General features: G+C 46.0%; 1 protein-coding gene across 3 annotated transcripts in view; it reads right to left on the bottom strand.

Moving 5' to 3' along the window:
• The window catches only part of mical1 (microtubule associated monooxygenase, calponin and LIM domain containing 1), a 105,833-nt gene extending 83,753 nt beyond the window's left edge, over window positions 1-22,080 (bottom strand). For all 3 annotated transcript variants that reach the window (XM_060845580.1, XM_060845582.1, XM_060845583.1), the window contains exon 1: window positions 21,856-22,080. The gene's annotated coding sequence lies outside the window, so the exon portion shown is untranslated. The remainder of the gene's footprint in view (window positions 1-21,855) is intronic.
• Window positions 22,081-22,921: the final 841 nt, after the last annotated feature.

Below are 22,921 nucleotides of genomic sequence, written 5' to 3'. Positions count from 1 at the left end.
TCAGGCATCAGGATCTGTGGGGCACACAGTGGTAAGAGTGGCACAGTGACTCAGTGGTTAGTACTGCTGCCTCACTACACCAGGGACATGGGTTTGATTCCAGCCTCAAGCAACTGTCTGTGTGGAGTTTGCACATTCTCCCTGTCTCTGCGTGGGTTTCCTCCGGGTGCTCTGGTTTCCTCCCACAGTCCAAAGATGTGCGGGTCAGGTGGATGGTCATGCTAAATTGCCCGTAGTGTTAGGTGGAGAAAGTGAGGACTGCAGATGCTGGAGATCAGAGTCGAAAATGTGTTGCTGGAAAAGCGCAGCAGGTCAGGCAGCATCCAAGGAACAGGAGAATCGACATTTCGGGCATGAGCCCTTCTTCAGGAATTCCTGAAGTGTTCATAGTGTTAGGTGCATTAGTCAGAGGGAGATGGGTCTGGATGGATTACTCTTCAGAGGGTCAGTGTAGACTTGTAGGGCCAGTTTCCACACTGTAGGGATTCTAATCTAATCTAAGATCAACATGGAGCAGGATCCCTAGTTCCTGTTTTCCTTCCCTGGCCTGGAACAATTGAGATTATTTGAGAAACAACATCAACAGTTCTCATTTCTGGCCACATCTGCAATGAGGAAGACATCAAGTGAATTTAACTAAATTAAACTGGTTCTTCATGAATAGGATTTATGAATTCACTCCATATGTCCCCTGTTTTAACCCTCTTCCTGATTTCAGCATCCAGTTCCAAGCAAAGACAGGACATACATGGATAGGTGCTTAAGCTAGGACAAATGTTCAGCACAACACCGTGGGCCGAAGGGCCTGTTCTGTGCTGTATTGTTCTATGTTCTATTACAATTGGGCATTGGCTGCTTGCTGTTGGCTTTGTTATTAACCAGACAGAACATGACACAAAGAAACCGTTGTGGCAAGGTAAAGCTCACTGATTTTCAAGTCACTCTTATACGGTAACGGCTCTCTGTTCCTCTTTCAGGAAACTACCTCTCGACAATGTCCTTCTCCATTTGTATCCGGCGTGAGCAACTGGTGCTTTCTAAGTGCCTTGGGATGCACTGACTAGACCACAGCACACACACACAGGACCTTGTCATGTGTTACCCAGGATAATCAGCTCTTATAAACAAAAATAAGGAATTTATCAGCCAGGGGACAGGGGTGTTGCTAGGGCTTGCTGGTCACCAGAGAGATGGGGGAAGGGGTTGGGCCAAAGTGCTGGTGACCATAAGAGCAGGTAGAAGGAGAGCAAAATACATAGGCTAAGGGAGTCTCCTTGGCTCAGCTCTTCTACAGCCACCCTAGAAATAAGGGACAAAGGTATCATTAAAAGGATGCAGGACAAAGAGTCAAATAAAGCAACAATCTCTTAAAATACTGGAGAACTGTTCAGCCAATAACAAAACACAAAGTTGTCACACACTTAAACCAACTGTTTCTAAGCGAGTGTATGAACAGTCTTTCATCACAAGCTCAATCCCACACTAGAACAAGCTGCCATAGAATCCCTACAGTGTGGATGCAGGCCATTCAGCCCACTGAGTCCACACCAACCCTCTGAAGAGCATCCCACCCAGACCCACCCCCAATACCCTCTCCTTGCATTTCCCATGGCTACTCCAGCTACCCTACGCATTCCTGGACACTATGGGTAATTCAGCATTGCCAATCCACCTAACCTGCCCATCTTTGGACTAAGTTAAAAATCACACAACACCAGGTTATAGTCTAACAGGTTCATTTGGAAGCACTAGCTTTGGGAGTGCTGAGATTCAATCATTGACCACCTGATGAAGGAGCAGCGCTCCAAAAGCTAATGCATTCAAATAAACCTGTTGGACTATAAACTGGTGTTGTGCGGGTTTTAACTTTGTCCACCCAAGTCCAACACAGGCTCCTCCACATCATGTTTGGACTGTGCAAGGAAACCAAAGCACCCGGAGGAAACTCACACAGAGAATGTACAAACTCCGTACAGACACACAGTCTCCCAAGGCTGGAATCAAGCGTGGGTCCCTGGCACTGTGAGGCTAACCATTGAGCTACCAAGTCAATGGGAACAGTCACAGCCTCATCACTTGAAATGTTCAAGATCCATCTTTAGATAATTTCCATTTGTTGGGATTAACCTCTCAGCAGGGCAGGCTTCCTTTAGCTGGTCCTACCCACAAACACGATTCAGCAATGTAGACAATAGTCTGCAATGGCAACACAATGTAAGCAGAAACAGACGGAGCTAAATACTACATTTCTCAAACTGGATTTCTTTTGGCAAAAATACACTCTTTTCGCAAATTATTTAAGCGCACATTACAAAACAATCCAAGTCTATCATTACTGAAAATCCAATTTTAAAAAAATCAAATTTTACATTTGACCATTGTATTCTTAGATAGAGTTATGGGGATGCCCAGCACGGAAATAGACCCTTTGGTCCAACTCATCCATGCCGACCAGATATCTCAACCTTATCTAGTCCCATTTGCCAGCACTTGGCCCATATCTCTCTAAATCCTTCCTATTCATATAGCCATCCAGGTGCCTTTTAAATGCTGTAATTGTACCAGCCTCCACCACTTCCTCTGGCAGCTCATTCTCCCCTCTCCCTGCTCTGCATGAAAACGTTGCCCCTTACGTCCTTTTTCTATCTTTCCCCTCTCATCCTCAACCTATGCCCTCTAGTTCTCGATTCCCCTACCCCAAGGATTGACCTTGTCTGTTTACCCTATCCATGCCCCTCATGATTTTATAAACCTCTATAAGACCACCCCTTAGCTCTGACACTCCAGGGAAAATAGCCCCAGTCTACTCAGCCTCTCTCTATAAGTCACCAATGCTCCAACCCTGGCAACATCCTTGTAAATCTTTTCTGAACCCTTCCAAGTTTCACAACACATCCACATGGACAGGTTGGACTGAAGGGTCTGTTTCCATGCTGTGCATCTCTATGACTCTATGACTTTATAATTGCAAGCAATATTCCAAGCTCCGTTTTGGTAAGCCCTGTTCTAGATGGTCAAGACAAGCATTCTGAATGGTTAAATACACAGCAGCCACAGCATTCAATTCTAGGGACAGGTGTTTAAATAGAGGTTCTGATGACGTTGAATGTTTTGCCTTCAATACATTCAAATGTAAGATTGGGACATTTACTAAATATGAACAGAAATGATTTATATTTCAATACAAACGACATTGGGTTCTATAAGTAAATAGACACTTGGGATATCAGGGCAGAAAGGCCTTAGATGGTGGTCTTTCCCCACTGCGCCTTGGCAGCAGCTGTCTCAAGCTTTAATGTGTTCCTCAGCACGTAGTCCTAGACCTCGGGATGTGCCAGTCTGCAACCCTCAGTCAGGGTCAACCCCTTGCTCTGGGAGACCATCAAGATTCGGGCAGTCCAAAGACTGTCTTTCATTGAGTTTAAGATCCCCCAGATGCAGTTGATGTTTATCATTGTGCGTGTCCCTTAGAACGGATCAGGGAGCACAGAGTCCTGCATCACAGAGCTGCTTGGGACGAACCTTGACAAACACCCTGCATCTCACTCCAGGCCTTCTTTACAAGAGAATATTCCAGAAGGAGACGTGCGACAGTCTCTCGGCCCCAGAACTGCTTCAAGGCCAGCCTACAGTGGCACAGACAGACCAGTTTTACGTGAAGGATCTAACAGGCAGTGGCCTTCTCACCACCAGCTAAGCAATGTCTTGGTGCTTGTTGGAACGTTCTGGTAATGAGGCAGGGAACCACGTGGCAGGATCCACCCTCTCCTTTCCCCGCAGGGTCTTGCGGATGCTACGTGCTGACCACTTCCTGATGAACTTGTGGTCAAGGGTGTTTTCCTTTGTAAATTTCTCCATGAAGAACAGATGATATGGAATGGTCCAAATACCTAGACTGAGGCAGCTGCATACAAAGGTGGCATCAGGATGAGGGCAGCATTGGGTACATTCTTCCCTCTTCTGTCAGAGATTGTACATGGTGTCCCTGCACATACCACTCAACCTCAAGCTCCAGATGAAGTGGGAGATGGTTCAGGTGACTGCAACAGCATAGGGTCGGGGAATGGGCCAAACTTTCACTATGTAGAATGACAGAGAGAATGCCTCACATCTGATGACCGGGCATTTACCTGCGATGGAGAGTGAGCAGTGTTCCCACAGGCCCAGTTTCTGCCTCACCTTGGTGATACGCACGTCGCAAGTTTTTGTATATGACCTGGTCCCTCGGAACCATATTCCCAGCACCTTCAGGTCATCTAACTTGACAATGAAGGGGATAAGGGATCAGTCAGCCCCGTTCCCAAAGACCATGACCTCCCTCTTGCCTTGGTTTACCTTGGCTCCCCAGGCCAGTTTGAACTGGTCACAGACACTCATGAGTCTGCGCACTGACAGCAGATCAAGCAGAAAGCAGCAACATCATCCATGTACAGGGAGGCTTTGACCTACAGGCTTCTGCTCCCTGGAATAGTCACCCATCTCAGGCTCACACCCTTCCTGACGGACTCAGCAAAAGGCTCTATACAACACAGAAACAAGGCAGGAGAGAGTGTGTTGCCCTGCCGACTCCGGATCTGAGCGGGAAGCTTTCTGATTCCCACCCAATGATTGAAACTGCACTCACGATGTTGGTGTACAGCAGACAGATCCATTTGCAGATTCCCTTCCCAAAGCCTATTTTAGATACCACTTCCCACACTTGCATGTGCGATATCCTGTCAAAGGCTTTCTCCTGGTCCAGGCTAATGAGGCAGATATCCACCCCACTGTCCTGTACATATCTCTGAGGAGAGCAAAGATCTCAGAAATCGTACAGGTTTGGTCAGGGTGACTCACTGATCCCAGAGCAGATCTGAGCCCATGTCACCAATTCCTGATTTCCTCTCTAACCCCATTCCACTTGTAGATGAGGGTGATGATACCTTTCCTCATGCATTCGCACATGGTACCTGCCAGAAAGCACATACAGCTCCAGAAGATCCTGGCCAATCAAGTTACACGGAGTGGAATACTGTACAACGTGGCAGGTAAGCTGCCACTTCCAGAAGTTTTGTTCTTGTATTTGCTAATGTCATCCTAAACCTTATGATCACTGTCTCCTAAACGTTCCCCTATTCCCACTTGATCTATCTGGCCTGTGACATTCCCAAGGACCAGGTCTAGCTCCACCTCTTTTCTTGTTGGGGTGGACACGTAAACTATAAGAATTTCTCCAGAACATAACCTAAGAACACTTGCTCCCTTTCTGTCCTTAACACCAGCATTATTCCAGTCTCTGTGGGTAATTAAAGTTCAACAGCTCTATAATGCTTACACCGCTCTCCAATTTCCTTACAAATGTTTCTTTTGTCATTGCAAAGCTGGTGCTAGTAAGTCTCCCATTTATGCTATCAAAAAAGCTAACCTTTGCCATTGTAGCTTTCAAACATTTGCAAGAGGTGCCAAAACATTCTATCACACATCCCACTGCAAATACATGATTATCACAAGCAACATTTTCACTTTAAACCTCTCAGCAGCAGGCAAGATCTAAACCCAGCTTACCAGCCAGACCAAGATGCATCACTGAATGCAACAGCATTACGACAGCTCATCACACCTCGCACTGAAAAAGCTTGAAACGCAGAGCCTGGCACAGCGAGGAGAGGAAATTCTGGCACATCTTTCTGCTGGGTGGATGACACTGAGAAAACCACACATGAATGCCATAGTATCCACTTCAGTTATTTTAGTGAACTGACAGGATTGTGGGTTCAACCGCGTGAGGCAGCTTCAAAGGAAACACAAGATCTGTATCTAGACCGAAGAATGTGCTCCACACGCACGAATCTGGATGGTGAGAAATGTGACCAACGGCCAAAGATGAGCTTAAATTCAACCTCAATTCTAGCCCGACATCTTTCCCATGTCAGCAGGGATCACCTGGCAGTGATGAGGAGCAATGACCTGGTTTAATTTTTCCTTCCTGGATCACTGATGCTGAAGTGAACAGTATAGTCCTGCTCTACCCTCTGCAGCTATGCTCTATTGGGGTTTACATACTGTAGCAGGACCCCCAGTTTAATTTCACACACAACCTCGTGTCTGCCATCTCTACCTCATGTTATGATGGAGCCTTGACTTGGAAATGCCTCTCAGATATCCCTTAGTCAGACAAAAAAAAATCAAAATCCCATTCTGGTTTTCCACTGCATTCTACTGAACATCTGGCAGTGGAGTGGGACTTACAATACTGTCCAAACCCTCCCCCACCGAAACCTCACTCTCAGATTCTGTGCTCTTTCTGTCAGTTCAATACAGTGCAAATTGCACATTTAAAAATCACACAACACCAGGTTATAGTCCAACAGGTTTAATTGGAAGCACACTAGCTTTCGGAGCGACGCTCCTTCATCAGGTGACTGTCAAACTGGTGTATTTCCAATTAAACCTGTTGGACTATAACCTGGTGTTGTGTGATTTTTAACTGTGTGTACACCCCAGTCCAACACCAGCACCTCCAAATTGCACATGGTAGACATAACCATGAACACGTAACTCATCCACTACACATGAGTGCCCCAGGGTCATAAGCTGCACCAATCCTCTATACTTCCACCACATACCTGTGGAACCTAAGCTCAAACTGTTTTTCTCTGATAGGAGAAGAGAAGGCCATTCAGCCCCTCAAAACAAGCGTGCCATTCTAGACCATCTAGGTTGATCATCTACCTGAAAGCACTGTTCTTGTATTGTCCCGGTCTCCTTTGATATCATTAACTAATTAGGAAATTATCAATTTCTGCCCTAGACTTGGTTATTAACTGAATTTCTAGTCTTCTGAAGCAGAGTACTCTAACGATTCACCACCCTGGGAGAGAAAGAGTTTCTCCCCATCTCAATCCGAAACAACTTGCCTTTAGTGCTGAGCCTGTGTCCCTGGTTTTAGATCCTACAGCCCCGGGGAAACATTCTTTCCGCACCTACCCTGATTGGTCTTTTTCAAATTTTGTAAGTTTCTAATTATTCTAAACTCTGGACAAAAACAAGCCCATCCTCATCACGCAGTCCAATCAACCAAGGAATGAGTCTGACAAATCTGTCCTGTACTCCTGTGACGGCAAACATATCCTCCTGAGACAGGAGGACCAGAACTGCAGGTAATACTCGGTGCAATCTCTCTCCGCAATCGCAGCAGGATGACTTTACTCTTTTACTGAAAACCTCATGATAAAGGCTAACATACTGAAAACCTTCCAAATTGCATGCTTGGTAGACCACAGCAGTCTCATATTGTATCTTCATTTTTTTTCCGTAAAATATACTTTATATGTAAAATCGGTCAAAATACAGTTCAAAACGTTTCCACTTGAAAGAGCAGGTCAGAGCCTGGGAATATTGTGATGAGTAACTCACCCCCTGACTCCCCAAGGCCTGTCCCCCATCTGATGGTCAGGAGTGTGATGGACTTGCCTGGATGAGTGCTGGTTCAACAACACTCAAGAAATTCAATACCATCCAAGACAAAGCAGGCCTTTAATTGACACCCATCCACCAGTTTCAACATGAACACCCTTCACCACCAGCACACGCAGGCAGCAGTGTGTACCACCCAGTAGAAGTAACACAAAACCCAGCAAGTTTCCTCAATACAGCCTTGTCCAAACCATTGACCTCTACCTCCGAGAGACACAAAGGCAGATACTTAGAAACACCACCACCTGCTCCAAGTCATAGACAATGCTTACTTGGAGCAATATTAACTTCACTATCATTAGTTAAAAATCCTGGAACTCCCTCCCTAAGAGCATCGTGACTGTATAACACCCCATGGATTGCAGCAGTTTAAGAAGGCAGTTCACCATCCCATTTACCAGAACGGTAAAGAACATACAATTAGTGCTGGGCCAGCCAATCACACCCAAAATCTTGGGGGGTAAATAAAAAGAAATATTTGCAATTAAACTCAACTTGTCCGTATACAACATGTTCCAAACTTAAAGTGCCTCAATATAATTGCTTTATTCTTAATATTTGCAAAACACATGTCATGTCAAAAACACAGCCCAAGGGCAAAACACTTCCAAGTGAAAGGTATGCAACATGGAATGAACATAAATATTTCTCTCTACACCATGTTCCACTCTGCCTCAAAACTGTTTCATTATTCGTGATTCTTCACATCTTCCCAAGGAACATCACCTCAGGGGTTTGGCCGTTTCTAGTTCCTCAGCTCAAAGGCCTTCAAGGATGGTTTTTCCCCAGTGTACCTCTCCTGCGACTGCTCCCAGCTTTAGTGTGTCCCTCAGCACAAAGTCCTGGACCTTGGACTGAACCAGTTTGCAACATTTGGTTCAGGCAAGCAGGTTTTGGACAGACCAAAGAGCATCTTTCACTGAATTCATGGTCCTCCAGGAACAATTGGTGTTTGTCTCAGTGGGTGTCCCAGGAACAGTTCCTAAAGCACAGAGTCCTGCATTACAGAGCTGGACGTACCTTGACAAAAACCATAGCATCCAGGCTCCTTTACAAAGGCACATTCCACAAGGAGGTAGACAATGATCTGTTTGCCATCATGGCCACCTTGAAGGCAATGTGCAGAGACTGCAGACATGAAGAAAGGATCTGAGGGGAAAGGTCTACCCCATCAGTATTCAAGCTACAGCTTGGCCTTTGTTTGCAAATTTTGGCTGTGAGACATCCTTCCAAATGACATTGGCAATCTGCTGAGGGAGCCCTCTGACAGGGTCCCTCATGGTCATGCTGACCAATGGTGGACAAAGGCAGATATTTGGAAACACCATTACCTTTCAGTTCTCCTCCAAATCCAGTGCTGTGTGAGGGCTATGTTACCATTTCTTCACTATCACTGGCTAAAAATCCCTCCCAAATGGCATTGTGAGGGTTCATCACTTGTAGTCTCAGATCTTTAAGGGCAGCACGGTGGCACAGTGGTTAGCACTGCTGCCTCACAGCGCCAGGGACCTGGGTTCAATTCCCGCCTCAGGAGACTGACTGTGTGGAGTTTGCACATTCTCCCCGTGTCTGCGTGGGTTTCCTCCGGGTGCTCCGGTTTCCTCCCACAGTCCAAAGATGTGCGGGTCAGGTGAATTGGCCATGCTAAATTCCCCGTAGTGTTAGGTAAGGGGTATGGGTGGGTTGCGCTTCGGCGGGTCGGTGTGGACTTGTTGGGCCGAAGGGCCTGTTTCCACACTGTAAGTCTAATCTAATCTTTCTTTGCATAATGTTCCCCCTAAGGGACTAGAGGTCCAACTGCTTGGAACTTTTGACAACAAAGTGACCAGACCCACCTTTTGCAAACCAGGACCAGGTATGAACTCAATGGTGGTTGTGTACTGAGTATCTTTGCACTGTGAGATTCAACTACACATGAAGGTAGACATCAGGATGAAGCTGATTTTGAGCATAATGCTGCCCCTTTGTCTTGAGGTTAGTGCATCTAGCATTCTGACTGATTGTAACTGTGTTGCTAATGTTTGCATTGTGCAGTTGGACCCAATTGCACATTCCCTTCCCATTATGGACAGCACGTCCACCATGTAGCTGCGCAGTTTTCTGTCAAAGGACTTTTCCTGTCAACAGCATCCCACCCCATCTGCCCCCACTCCCACCACTCCCCAAGCCCCCATTTCCCTCCCCAGTTGCAGCCCAAGTAACATGAGGTTCTCTGAACCCTTCCTGACTTGTACTGCTTGGTCTGATTGGGGTGAATCCTCAACTCCAGAGCATACCTGACCTGGTTGGCAATGACCTTGGATAGACTTCTATAGACTACATCCAATAGCCAACTGCCTGGACTTCTGGTTTAGAATTAATCCGTTAATGACATTTCTCCTACACACTTCTGGGGCTAGTAAAAAGTGCCCCTCAATTTCCTGCCCCACACCCTCTTCCTGTTAATGTCTGAGTGCAACACAGAGTCATACAGCCCAGAAACAGACTCCTCAGTTCAATTTGTCAATGCCGACCAAGTTTGTCAAATGAAACGAGTCCAATTTGCTTGTCTTTGGCCCACATTGTTTCATATAGTCAGAGAGGAACAGCACGGAAACAGACCCTTTAATTCAACTTGTCCATGCCGACCAGATATCGTGTAATCATGTACCTGTCCAAAAGTGTTTTAAATGTTGTAATTGTATTCCCCTCTACCACTTCCTCTAGCACTTTATTCCACATATATCCACACCCTGTGTGAAAACGTCACCCCACAGGTCTCTTTTAAATCTTTTCCTGCAAGTCACAACTATAGACTGTGGAAAAAATGAGCTGCTCTCACACTGGCTCATTGTCAGTATCTCACAGATTTCATTCAGAATATTGATATGGTTTCGAGTGACACTACTTTCCTGTTTGTAATCATGTTACTGGAGGACAAATTGTAATCCTACACGGACACAGGAAGCACAAATCTCAGCAGGTCTGCAGTGGCTGGAGTGCATTAAGAATCTCCTTCAGAACTGGAGTGTACCTCCGCACTGCTGATGGGAATGATTTAAAGGGGACACACCTTGTTTGGACCTGAACGAGGTGCTGTTTCCTTGGTGCTGGTGAAAGGTCAACATCCTGAAATCAATACTGTTGTTGCTCCTCCACAGATGCTACCTGCTGAGTATTCCCAGCATTTTCCATTTTATTTCAGACTTGCAGCTTCTTTGGTACTTTGCTTTTGTTTTATTTAGATGTTTGTTCTTGGATTCAGATACATTTCCGAGATATGAACAGGAAGTCAACACAACTGCTTTTGGGAACAATGAACAGAGTACTGAAAGCAGCAGAGGGAGACAGTGGTGGAGTGCTAATATTACTGAACTAATGATCCAGAGGTTGTGGCTAATGCTTTGGAGATGCAGGCTAATGTCTCACCATGACAGTGGCTGAGTGGTTAGCACTGCCGCCTTGTAGTGCTAGGAACCTGCGTTTTATTCTGCCCTCGGGCAACTATCTGTGTAGGGTCACAGAGATATATAGCATGGAAACCGACCCTTTGGTTCAACTTGTCTATGCCGACCAGATATCCCAACCTAATCTAGTCCTGCTTGCCAGCACCTGGCCCATATCCCTCCAAACTCTTCTTATTTATATACCCATCCAGATGCCTCTTAAATGTTGCAATTGTACCAGCCTCCACCACTCCCTGTGGCAGCTCATTCCATGTACTTTGTGTGAGAAAGTTGTCCCTTAGGTCTCTTTTATATCTTTCTCCTCTCCCCCTAAACCTATGCCCTCTAGTTCTGGACTCCCCAACCCCAGGGAAAAGACTTGGTCTATTTATTCTATCCATGCCCCTCATGATTTTATAAACCTCTATAAGGTCACCCCTCAGCCTCTGACGCTCCAGGGAAAACAGCCACAGCCTATTCAACCTCTCCCTATAGCTCAAATCCTCCAACCCTGGCAACATCCTTGTAAATCTTTTCTGAACCCTTTCAAGTTTCACAACATCTTTCCAATAGAAAGGAGACTAGAACTGCACGCAATATTCCAACAGTGGCCTAACCAATGTCCTGTACAGCTGCAACATGACCTCCCAACTCCTGTACTCAATATCCTGACCAATGAAAGAAAGCATACCAAACGCCTTCTCCACTATCCTATCTACCTGAAGTTTGCACATTCTCCCCCTGTCTGTGTGGGTTCCCTTCCGGTGCTCAGGTTTCCTCCCACAGTGCAGAGATGTGCAGCTTAGGTGGGTGATCCATGGGAAATGCCTTTCACCCTCTCTAGCAGATACTAAAGACCCCATGCCACTATTTTGAAGAACATAGCAGTCTCCCTGGTGTCCTGGCCAATACTTATCCCTCGTTCGAAAGCACAAAAACAGATTACCTGGTCATTACCACTATTAGTGGGAACTTATACAGGCAGCTGCACTTCCTGAAGAAAGGTTATACTCGAAACGTCGACTTCTCAACCTCCTGATGCTGCCCAGCTTGCTGTCTTCTTCCAGCCTTCTGTCTGCCACTTCCTTACACTCCACATTTAAAAATAAACGGACTTCATCAGTTACAAAGTGCTTCGAGATATCTGATGGTCACTGTATAAATGCAATCTTGTTTTCTATGTGTTCCATTCTCTTCTGAAAATTAGTTGAGATCTACGTCTACCAGCCCTCCAGGCAACTGATGCCAACTCACTGTCCAATGTGAGTAAAATAAAAGATCGCCCCCTGCCACCTCTTTTTGACAGTCATCCTAAATCTATGTTTTCTGGCTACTGACCTTTCTGCCATTTGAAACAGTTTCTTTTTATGAATTCAAAACCACTCATGATTTTGAACACGCCTGTCAAATCTTCTCCTAACTTTCTTGGCTCGAAGAAGAAAGATTCTGGCCTCTCCGCTGAACTCAGATTTCCACCATCTGCAGTATGTTGCTCTCTTTAGCTTATACCCCCTGGGCACTATTTGTTAGTGCGGTCCAAAGCATTTTAGCTCACGCCTAACCATTCAGCTGGACTTCCACCATCCATCCCTGCCATCTATTCAGCTCTGAGGTGGAGACGCTGTGGTTGAAGAATCTCCTGGTTGTTAGTCACTGCTCCACTTCCAGCAACAGGCCATAAGTTGGTGGAAGGGGATAACAGATTCATGATGGAGACAAGGAGAAATTACATCTCTGAAAGGCCCATGGATCTATAAAATTCACTACTATAGAGTACAGTGGATGCTGGGACATTGAGTAAATTTGAGGAGATAGACAGATATTTAATTAGTAATGGATTGAAGGACGATGGAGCAGAAAATGTGGACGAATTGAGATCAGCCATGATCGCATCAAATGGTGGAGCAGTCGTGAGGAGCTGAATTGCCTCCTCCTGCTCCTAGTTTTTCTCTTTTTAAGTGACGCCTTCAGTCCCCTTCTGTATCGCATTGGACCTTGGGATGTCGCAAATCATTTCACAGCCAACAAAGGACTTCTGAAGGTCACTGTTGTCATTGAGGGCACAAGGCAGCCATTTTGTGCACAGCAAGATCGCACAATGTGATGTTGGTTGATGGATTGATATTGTCAAGTACGTCAGAGAAGCCAGAAGACTTACTAGCCTTTGACATGCTCTCAGTTTTGCAGCAGAACTGATCCAGGCAGGTGGTTTCTATCACACTCCTGACCTGTGCCTTGTCAATGGTGTACAGGCTTTGGTGATCAAAAGTGAGCTACTCAACACAGCAACCTATTCTTGTAGCCACAGTATTTAGATAGTTCAGTCCATTTTGTGGTCAATTGTTGACCAACGGTTGGAGTCATACTTGGCACAAAGGAAGATGGTTGTGGTTGTTGGAGGTCAGTCATCTCAGCTTCAGGACAACTCTCCAGGGTTGGGTAGTGTCCTAGGCCCAACCATCTTCAGCTGCTTCATCAATAACCTCCCCTCCATCAGCAGGTCAGGGGATATTTGCCATGATTGAACAATGTTCAGCACCATTGTTCATGGTGGGCAGCACGGTGGCACAGTGGTTAGCACTGCTGCCTCACAGCACCAGAGACCCAGGTTCAATTCCCGCCTCAGGCGACTGTCTGTGTGGAGTTTGCACATTCTCCCCGTGTCTGCGTGGGTTTCCTCCGGGTGCTCCGGTTTCCTCCCACAGTCCAAAGATGTGCGGGTCAGGTGAATTGGCCATGCTAAACTGCCCGTAGTGTTAGGTAAGGGGTAAATGTAGGGGTATGGGCGGGTTGCGCTTCGGCGGGTCGGTGTGGACTTGTTGGGCCGAAGGGCCTGTTTCCACACTAAGTAATCTAATCATTCAGAACTCCTCAAATACTGAAGCAGCCCATCTTCAAATTCAACAAGATCCGAACAATATCCAGGCTTGGGATGACAAATGGCAAGTCACATTCACACCACACAAATAATCATCTTCAACAAGAGTCAATTTAACCATCATTCTTTGACATTCAGTGTTGTTACCATCACTGAATCCCCTACTGTCAACATCTTTGGGGCTACCATTGACCAGAAACTCAACTGGACTCACCACATAAACACAGTGACTATAAAAGCAGTTCAAAGGCTTGGAATACTGTGGCGAGTAACTCCCCTCCTGACTCCCCAAAGCCTGTCCACCATCTACAAGGCACAAGTCAGAACTGTGATGGAATACTCCCCACTTGCCTGGACTGGTGCAGCTCCAACAACCATCCAGGACAAAGCAGCCTGTTTGATCGGCACCACATCCACAAACATCCAATTCCTCCCCCACTGACACGCAGTAGCAGCAGAGTGGACAATTTACAACACACATGGCAGAAATTCACCACAAATTCCTCAGACAGCAACTTCCAAACCCAGGACCACTTCTATCTAGAAGGACAAAGGTAGCTGATACATGGGAACACCACCACCTGCAAATTCCCATCTGAACCACTCACCATCCTGACTGGGAAATATTTCGCTGGTCTTCAGTGTCGCTGGGTCAAAATCCTGAAATCCCTCCCTAAGGACAACTCAGTGCACATTTATGCAACAGTTCAAGAATGAAGCTCAGCATCACCTTCTCAAGGGCAACTAGGAACAGGCAACAGTTGCTGGCCAGCCAGTGACACCACGTCCATGAATGAGTAACAAAGAGAAAGTGTTACCCCGTGAATGTTGATATTGGAGGATTCAGCAATGTTAAGCATAATCACAGAGTTGTACAGCACAGACGCAGACCCTTCAGTCCAACTTGTCCATGGTGGCACAGTGGTTAGCACTGTTGCCTCACAGCACCAGAGACTGGGGTTCAATTCCCGCCTCAGGCAACTGTCTGTGTGGAGTTTGCACATTCTCCCTGTGTCTGTGTGGGTTTCCTCTGGGTGCTCTGGTTTCCTCCCACAGTCCAAAAATGTGCAGGTTAGGTGAATTGGCCATGGTAAATTGCCTGTAATGTTAGGTGAAGGGGTAAATGTAAGGGAATGGGTTTGGGTGGGTGCTCTTTGGAGGGTCGGTGTGGACTAGTTGGGCCAAAGGGCCTGTTTCTACATTGTAAGTAATCTAAATTAATCTCGTCCCAACTGCCAGCATTTGATCCATATCCCTCTAAATCCTTCCTATTCAGGTATCCAAACAGATGCCTTTTACGAGGGAGGATGGTTAGATTCTCTCTTGTTGGAGATAGTAATTACCTGGCACTCCTGTAACATGAATATAACTTGCAAGGCTTAGTTGGCAGCTTTTCCTGAGGAGGGCATAGATTGCTTCAGGGTTCAGTATTGCTGAAAAAAGACGTTTTATTGGTGTTTCTACCTTGAACTCACCAGGATTATTCACAAGAATATCAATTCAAGGGACCAACCAATGTTCTCTATGACAATGTCTCTGTCAGTCAAAATCCACTTGCCAACACTCTCCTCTCTTGTGGTATAACTGTTAACTTTCCCCTCTAATTGCCATTCCGATTAGTAGTCCTGGCGAGTGGGAGATAACGCGCTTTGACAAAATGTGTCCTTCTTCCAGCCATGTTTCACAAGTCATGGGAATGATTCTTGACTCCAGGACAACTCTTCCAGCAGTCAAGCTCAGTCCTGTGGTAAGGTCACCCAGCTGTGACCCCAAGGCATTCTGCGTTTAGTTTTACCTCCTGCTAAAGGTCAGCTGTATCTAAAACTGTTACAGCTAGTGACAGAGTCCATTCAGTATTTTCAGAGCTCTCACAGTTGAGAATGAATGCTAAGTCTGACCTTTCTGTTCGAAAAGAGCTCTGGATCCAAAGCACCTTAATCAGTTAAGATCAGGTCAGCCATGATCTAACTAAATGACGGAACTGCTCTAATGGTTGAATGGCCTACACACATTTCAGTTGTCCTAGAAATGCCAGTTCCCAAAGGAAACAATAAGTTGCACTGTTTATTGAGCTAACTTGCAAGGTAATGAACAGACTGTAGAGCTGCTCTCTCACTACAAAGTGATGACTGATGGCGATTTTGGCCCAAGGGTCACCGTGCTTAAGGTTAGGAGTGAGGTTGAGAAGCCAGGACCTTTGTAGTAACTTCAGCCAGTGTGGGAATTGAATTGGTGTCACTCTGCATTGCAACCCAGCTGTTCAATCAACCAGACTTACCAACCCCAAACATAATTGGTTATGTTTATCAGCCCAGAGGAGTGAGGGCGCAGAACATTTAACAGTGAAGAGCCTCACTGTCTTACCTGACATCCACAGATACCAAAGGTCAATTCCGTACTCCCAGCAGTGGGTATTTACCAGGTCATCATGGGAAGGCATCGCAAAATTCTTACCATGTTCTTGTGAGTAACGTGCACCATTCCTTACTGGGATGGTGTGCTTCCAACCAGGGATATTCTGAAATCTCCACCTCAGTCTTCCCTCTGCCACAGTACTTGACTGGCTATGATGCCTCAATAGTGGAATAGCTGGCATTCACTCTTTACACCCACAGACTCTGGTGAACTGTGCTCCAGCATGAGTTAATAAGCTGGTTTCACCATTTACAAACACACAGCAAAGTGGTGAGTCTAATGTTTCCCAATGTTGGTGATATTGACTAAGATTGTACAAGGCAAGATAAGAGAGTGTGATTCTAACACACTGTAAGCCACGAAAGGGAGTGCTCAGTGCTGTGTATTTTAGATATTCAACTAGTCTCCAGACAATGCAGACAAGGCACTAGTCTCTAAGTGTGAAGGAAATGTACAAGAGTTTTACACAATGCTTCAAATTCTTTACCGTCCCCCTTCGAGTAACTTCCAATTTCTGTGATGTCATAGAGCCAGTGAATCCTAGAGCACCCCCCGAAACAGACCCTTCTGTCCAACCAGTCCATGCCAAATTTCATCCCAAATCAAACTAGTCCCACCTGACTGTCCCTGGCCCATATCCCTCCAAACCTTTCCTATTCATGTATCCAGCCCAATACCTTTTAAACATTATAATTGTACCTGTGTCCACAACTTCCTCAGGAAGTTCATTACACACTCGAACCACCCTCTGTGTAAAAAATTTATTTCATGACTTTTTTAAATCTCTGACCCTTCATTTTAGAAACTTTCCCCTAGTCTTGAAATTCCCCATCTTAGGGAAAAGGCAACTACCATCAACTCTGTCTATACCTCTCATTATTTTGTAAACTTCAATCAGGTCACCTCTCAACCTCCTACGCTCCAGTGAAAATGATCCCAGCCTATCCTATCCGCCTTTGGGGCGGCACGGTGGCACAGTGGTTAGCACTGCTGCCTCACAGCGCCTGAGACCCGAGTTCAATTCCCGACTCAGGCGACTGACTGTGTAGAGTTTGCACGTTCTCCCCGTGTCTGCGTGGGTTTCCTCCGGGTGCTCCGGTTTCCTCCCACAGTCCAAAGATGTGCAGGCCAGGTGAATTGGCCATGCTAAATTGCCCGTAGTGTTAGGTAAGGGGTAAATGTAGGGGTATGGGTGGGTTTCGCTTCGGCGGGTCGGTGTGGACTTGTTGGGCTGAAGGGCCTGTTTCCACACCGTAAATCTAATCTAATCTAATCTATCCAGCCTCTCTTTATAATTCAAACCTTCCATACTCAGCAACATTCTGGTAAATCCCTTCTGAAACCTCTCCAGCTTGATAATATCCTTCCTATCCTTTTTTCAATCAACACCCAGATTCAGAAAATCAAATGCAGGGTACATAGATCAGGTATTAAACTCTCAAGCACTGAAAAACTGAACACAACACTATATCTAATGGGAATGGAGTGTGCATGCTCAGTGTGGTCTAAAACTGCACTTATGTCTTGGATACTTATTTATAGTCATCGTCATAGAGATGTACTGCACAGAATCAGACTGCACTTGTTCATGCCGACCAGATATCCCAACCCAATCTAGTCCCACCTGTCAGCGCCTGCCCCATTCCTATTCATATACCCAATCAGATCCCTTTTAAATTATTTCCATAACATTCAACTCCTATTCAATCCCTCTCTCCACCCATTCCACTGCCTTCCAGTTTCCTCCCCTCTACTTCCCTTTTGCTTCTGTCCATTCTCCAGCACACAGCAGTGCCAGGTGGTGTCAGCCACACACTATTAATTCCAGAAAAACTACTGCTCTTCCTTTGCGAGTGAATACTTGCAATGCCAGAGTGTTATTCCCCATAGCTGTTGTAGCTGGTCCTCGGTGTCCCAACCAGGGATATGTTTTTTTCTCATTTCAAAATATACTTTATGCAGAAAAAATCTTTATGTATAGTCACAAACCAGTTCAGCTCTGTACAGTAGCATATCAGGAAACAAACAAACACTGGAATTTGACTATATACAAAGAAAAAAAGGCATCTCTTACTTGAACCAGACTATATTTACATGTATTTGAGGCACTAGGAGAGTCTGATAACTGAAGGGACCTCCATTTAACATCAGCAGAAAGGCCTTAGACAGTGGTCTTTCCCCACTGCACCTTGGTGGGAGCTGCCCCAGACTTTAGTCTGTCCCTCAGCACTGACCTGAACCTTGGAATTTGCCAGTCTGCAACACCAGGGATGTGGTGGAAAATCAATGGATTGCAGCAGAAAGCAACAAATGCTTCTCTAACCAGAGACATTGATGCAAACTACAGCAGCCAACACTTGCTCTTGCTGACCTTAACCACAAAGCACAAACTTAGAAATGAACCAGCGACCTCCTAATCAGGAAAGAGAGGGACAGAGGGAGATGGGACGGGGCAGGGATGATGTATAATGACATATTCATATGCCATTTCACATATCCATGATTCAGAATTATGTCACATGGACAGAAGTGAGTCAGTGAGATTTCGTTTCGACCCGTAGTTCTGGTAAAGAGAAGGCAGTTGCAGATCACACCTGCAGTCCCAGAGGAAGAACACTATACGAACAGTGACGTTGGGCTGAGTTTCTTCTGAGCATTGCCAAAATAATTTGAACAAACATGTAGTGTCTGTTTAAGCCTCTCCCAAGTGCATATTGAGGTACAAAACGTGGTTTTCTCTCGTTTAACACATGCGTACATGTTTGCATTTATCTTTCAAAAATGTGCAGCCATTCCAGTTCTGCAGACATGTGTGCAAGAGAATAAGCACTATTTCTGAAAATTGACAATCCATAAGACCATAAGAAACAGGAACAGAATTAGGCCATTTGGCTCATCGAGTCTGCTCTGCCATTGGCTGACATGTTTCTCAACCCCACTCTCCTACATTTTCCCCAGAACCTTTGATCCCCTTACTAATTAAGAGCCTAGTTATCTCTGCCTTAAACACACTTCTGCAGCAATGAGTTCCACAGATTCGCCACTCTCTATCTGAAGAAATTCCTCCTCATCTCAGTTCTAAAGGATCATGCCTTCACTCTGAGGCTGTGCCCTTGATTCCTAGTCTCTCTTCCTACTGAAAACATCTTCTCCACCTCCAATCTATCTCGGCATCTCAATATCCTGCAAGTTTCAATGAGATCCCCCTTCATCCTTCCAAACTCTGAGCGCAGACACAGAGTCCTCAACTGCTGCTCATATGACAAGCCCTTCATCCCTGGGATCATTCTTATAAACCTCTACTAGATACCCTCCAAGGCCCACATGTCCTTTCTTAGATATTGGGCCCAAAACTCCTCACAATATTCCAAACCTGAACAAAGCCTTATATAGCCTCAGCAACAAGATCTTTTTTTTTTAATTCAATACCTCTTGAAGTGAATGCTCACATTGCATTTGCCCTTTTACCTGCCAACTGAACTTTAGGAGAATCCTGAACTAGAAATCCTAAATCCCTTTGTGTTTCAGATTTCCAAAGCCTTTCCACACTTATGAAATAATCTACATCTCAATTCTTCAACTTGATATTACCTGAAGCAATTTCAGTGAAGGCGTGTTTATTAGACAGACTATTCCTACAACCCAGGCGCTGTTTGGTTTACCGGCTCTCAGTTCTGCTAAAGTTGCTGAGAGGGGAAGTAGAGTTCCGGTTCATGTCAACGTTTGTAAAAATTCATTGAAGGGATGTGGATATTACTGTTGAGGCTGGCATTTATTGCCAACCCCTAATTGCCCAGAGAGCAGTTAAGAGTCAACCACATGTCAGGAGTCACATGTAGGTCAGACCAGGTAAAGATGGAAGATTTCCTTCCGTAAAGGATATTAATAAATCATAGAAACCCAACAGTGTGGAAGCAGGCCATTTGGCCCATCAGGTCCACACTACCCCTCCAAACAGCATCCCATCCAGACCCTATCCCGGCATTTCCCAAGGCTAATCCAGCTAATCTGCACATCTTTGGACAGTGGGAGGAAACCGGAGCACCCGGAGGAAACCCACGCAGACACAGGGAGAATGTGCAAACTCCACACAGACAGTGGCCCTGAGGCTGGAGTTGAACCCAGGTCCTTGGTGCTGTGAGGTAGCTGCTAATCACTGAGCCACCATACCACCCAAATCTGATTTCTTTTTACAACAATCAACAGTTGACAGTGTTCTTATCGGACCAGTTTAATAATTCCAGATCTATTTTATCCAATTTAAAATTACAGCCTCTGCTGAGAACATTAGCGTGAGCCTCTGGATTCCTAGCCCAGTGACAATACCAGATGACCATTACAACCAAGTGCGAAGTATTGCTTCGTCACAGACACTGCTGAATACTCCAGCATTTAATCTCTCTATTTCCAGCATCAGCAGGATTTTGCATTCAGATTATCCAACAGGCTATTTGCCTCGAAGTTAGAGAATGCCATGAGTTCAAACTCCACTCCCGAGGACTTGAGCACAAGAACGTATACAGGCGCTGAAGCAGATCTGAAGGAGATCAACACTGATGGAGCAGCTCTCTTCCAAATGTGACATTAAACGGCAAATGTGATAAAGAGCAATAAAATCCTCCTGGGGCATCCTGCACAATATTTATCCTTCAACCAAGATCACTAAAATAAATACAGATTATCTGGTCATTGTCACATTGTTGCATTGCTACAGGCTGATGACTGGTCACCACAGTACAGGAAGGATGTGATTGTACTCCAGAGGGTTTAAAGGAAAGTTACAAGGCCATTGGCTGGGGTTTGTTTTCCCAACATGGGAAGGATCAGTTACCAGTCACAGAGCCCAGTAATCAGGCAGCATGGATCTAAAATCATTCTTTGCTGAAAGATTGGCGAGGAGATGAAAAATATTCTCCCCTCAAGAGGATGTGCAAATGACTGTGAAGTTGGTAAAAGGGGAACCCTCATATTTAAATAAAAAATACATGAGGTACTCTGCGAATTAGCAGTTAAATTGCCCACAGTGTTAGGTGCATTAGTTAGGTCGGTGAACGATGCTCTCTGGGTGGTCCGAAACCTGTTGATCTTCCAGCTGAAGGAGTTGACCCCGACTGAGTGCTGCAGACTGGCACATTCCAAGGTCCAGGACTATGTGTTGAGGGACGCGCTGAAGCTTGGGGCAGCTGCCGCCAAGGCGCGGGTGGGGAAAGACCACCGTGTAACGTCTGCCTAAAGTTAGGTGCATTAGTCAGAGAGAATTGGGTCTGGGTGGGTTACTCTTCGGAGGGTGGGTGTGGATTTATTGGGCCGAAGGGTCTGTTTCTGCACTGTAGGGAATCTAATTAGGAGCTCAGAGTAGGACTAGGTTGGATAAATTCTAACCAAAACGATGGCCTGAATGACATCCTCCTGTTATTTCTCTCTCTCTCTCTGCATTTCTTGCTCCTGTCTGACATACCTCGCTGATTGCCACGTTTCTTGTAAACATCCTTTGAGAAGGTTAACAGCCTTCCTCACTCAGCTCATCCCATTCAGACACAGCACCAGGGAGCTCAGAGCCCAGTGAGATACCGCCGAGAAAGCAAGCAAGCGAGGGACAGCGAAAGGGTTACTGGATCAGGCAAGCAGCACGGTGCCAAAAGTTTGTTTAAAATAAAAAGTACTAAAGATTCAGCACATTACCGGATAACCTGGCCCGGGGGTGAAGGGAAGGAAGCAGACTGGTCACGCTGGAAGACCAACTCCACAAGATTCACGTCTTCTCTCTCCCCCCCACACACACAGAGACACACAGATGCAGTTCAATGTCCCTCACTTGGCCAAGACTTTGACAGGCTCCGGGAGGAGAGGTTCACGTCACCGGCTGCTGCTTCTGCACATCCAGGGCGGGGCTGGGATCTCTCTCAATCAGGAAGTAGCCCAGAAAATCCTGGGCATTGCCAGTCACACAGGGGCTGCAGGGAACCAAAGGCCAGCAGCAGCAGGAGCAGTTTAACTCTCCGCCCCGCCGCCGCCACCTTCAACAGGACAATCGCCACAATTTCAGCTGAAGGAGCGAGTGTTGGGGGGGGGGGGGGGGCAATACCGTGCACTCCATCAGCCTGCTCACTCGCTGGTTCTCACCGCCCCCTCCAAGACACTCCAGAAAGCTGAACGGTCAGCAACTGAGAAAATCAAGGCACCAATTACAACGGGGCGCTGAAAGAGACCCTTCAGCCCGTCTCTCAATGAAGTTGATGGCAGTACCATTCTCTTGCCTTAATCCCTTCCACATTGCTCAAGTGGAAACAATCCTGCCTCGAGTGCCTCAATTCAATCATTTATTTATCCAGCATCATTCCATCTTTCCCCAAACCTGAATAAAACAGTTTGGAATCATCCTTCTCTCCAGCTTTGGCAAAGGGAGACTCGAAACGCCAGCTCTTTTCTCTCCTGACAGATGCTGCCAGACCTGCTGAGATTTTCCAGCATTTTCTCTTTTGGCTTCTCTCCATCACTTCAGTGCATGAGTCACACCAATGCTTAGCACTGGGCACATCGACTGTGGGGGGGGGCGACAACCTTGTGGGCAACCCTAGCTCGACCCAGACTTTGTATTGGGATTGGAAATTCACAGACACGTTTCTGCCTTTCTCTCTCTCCAGTGTGCCTCAGGATCTCAAACTGGACACAGCGTCAGGGGATTAGCTGAGACGAAGCCATGGGACATTGCAGGGGAGGGAGCAGAGTGGAAATACGTACAGCAGCA

The sequence above is a fragment of the Hemiscyllium ocellatum genome, chromosome 26 (assembly GCF_020745735.1).
Source record: "Hemiscyllium ocellatum isolate sHemOce1 chromosome 26, sHemOce1.pat.X.cur, whole genome shotgun sequence".
Taxonomy (NCBI): Eukaryota; Metazoa; Chordata; class Chondrichthyes; order Orectolobiformes; family Hemiscylliidae; genus Hemiscyllium; species Hemiscyllium ocellatum.
Note: the sequence above shows the minus strand (reverse complement) of the source record. Positions and strands in the feature narration are given on the sequence as shown.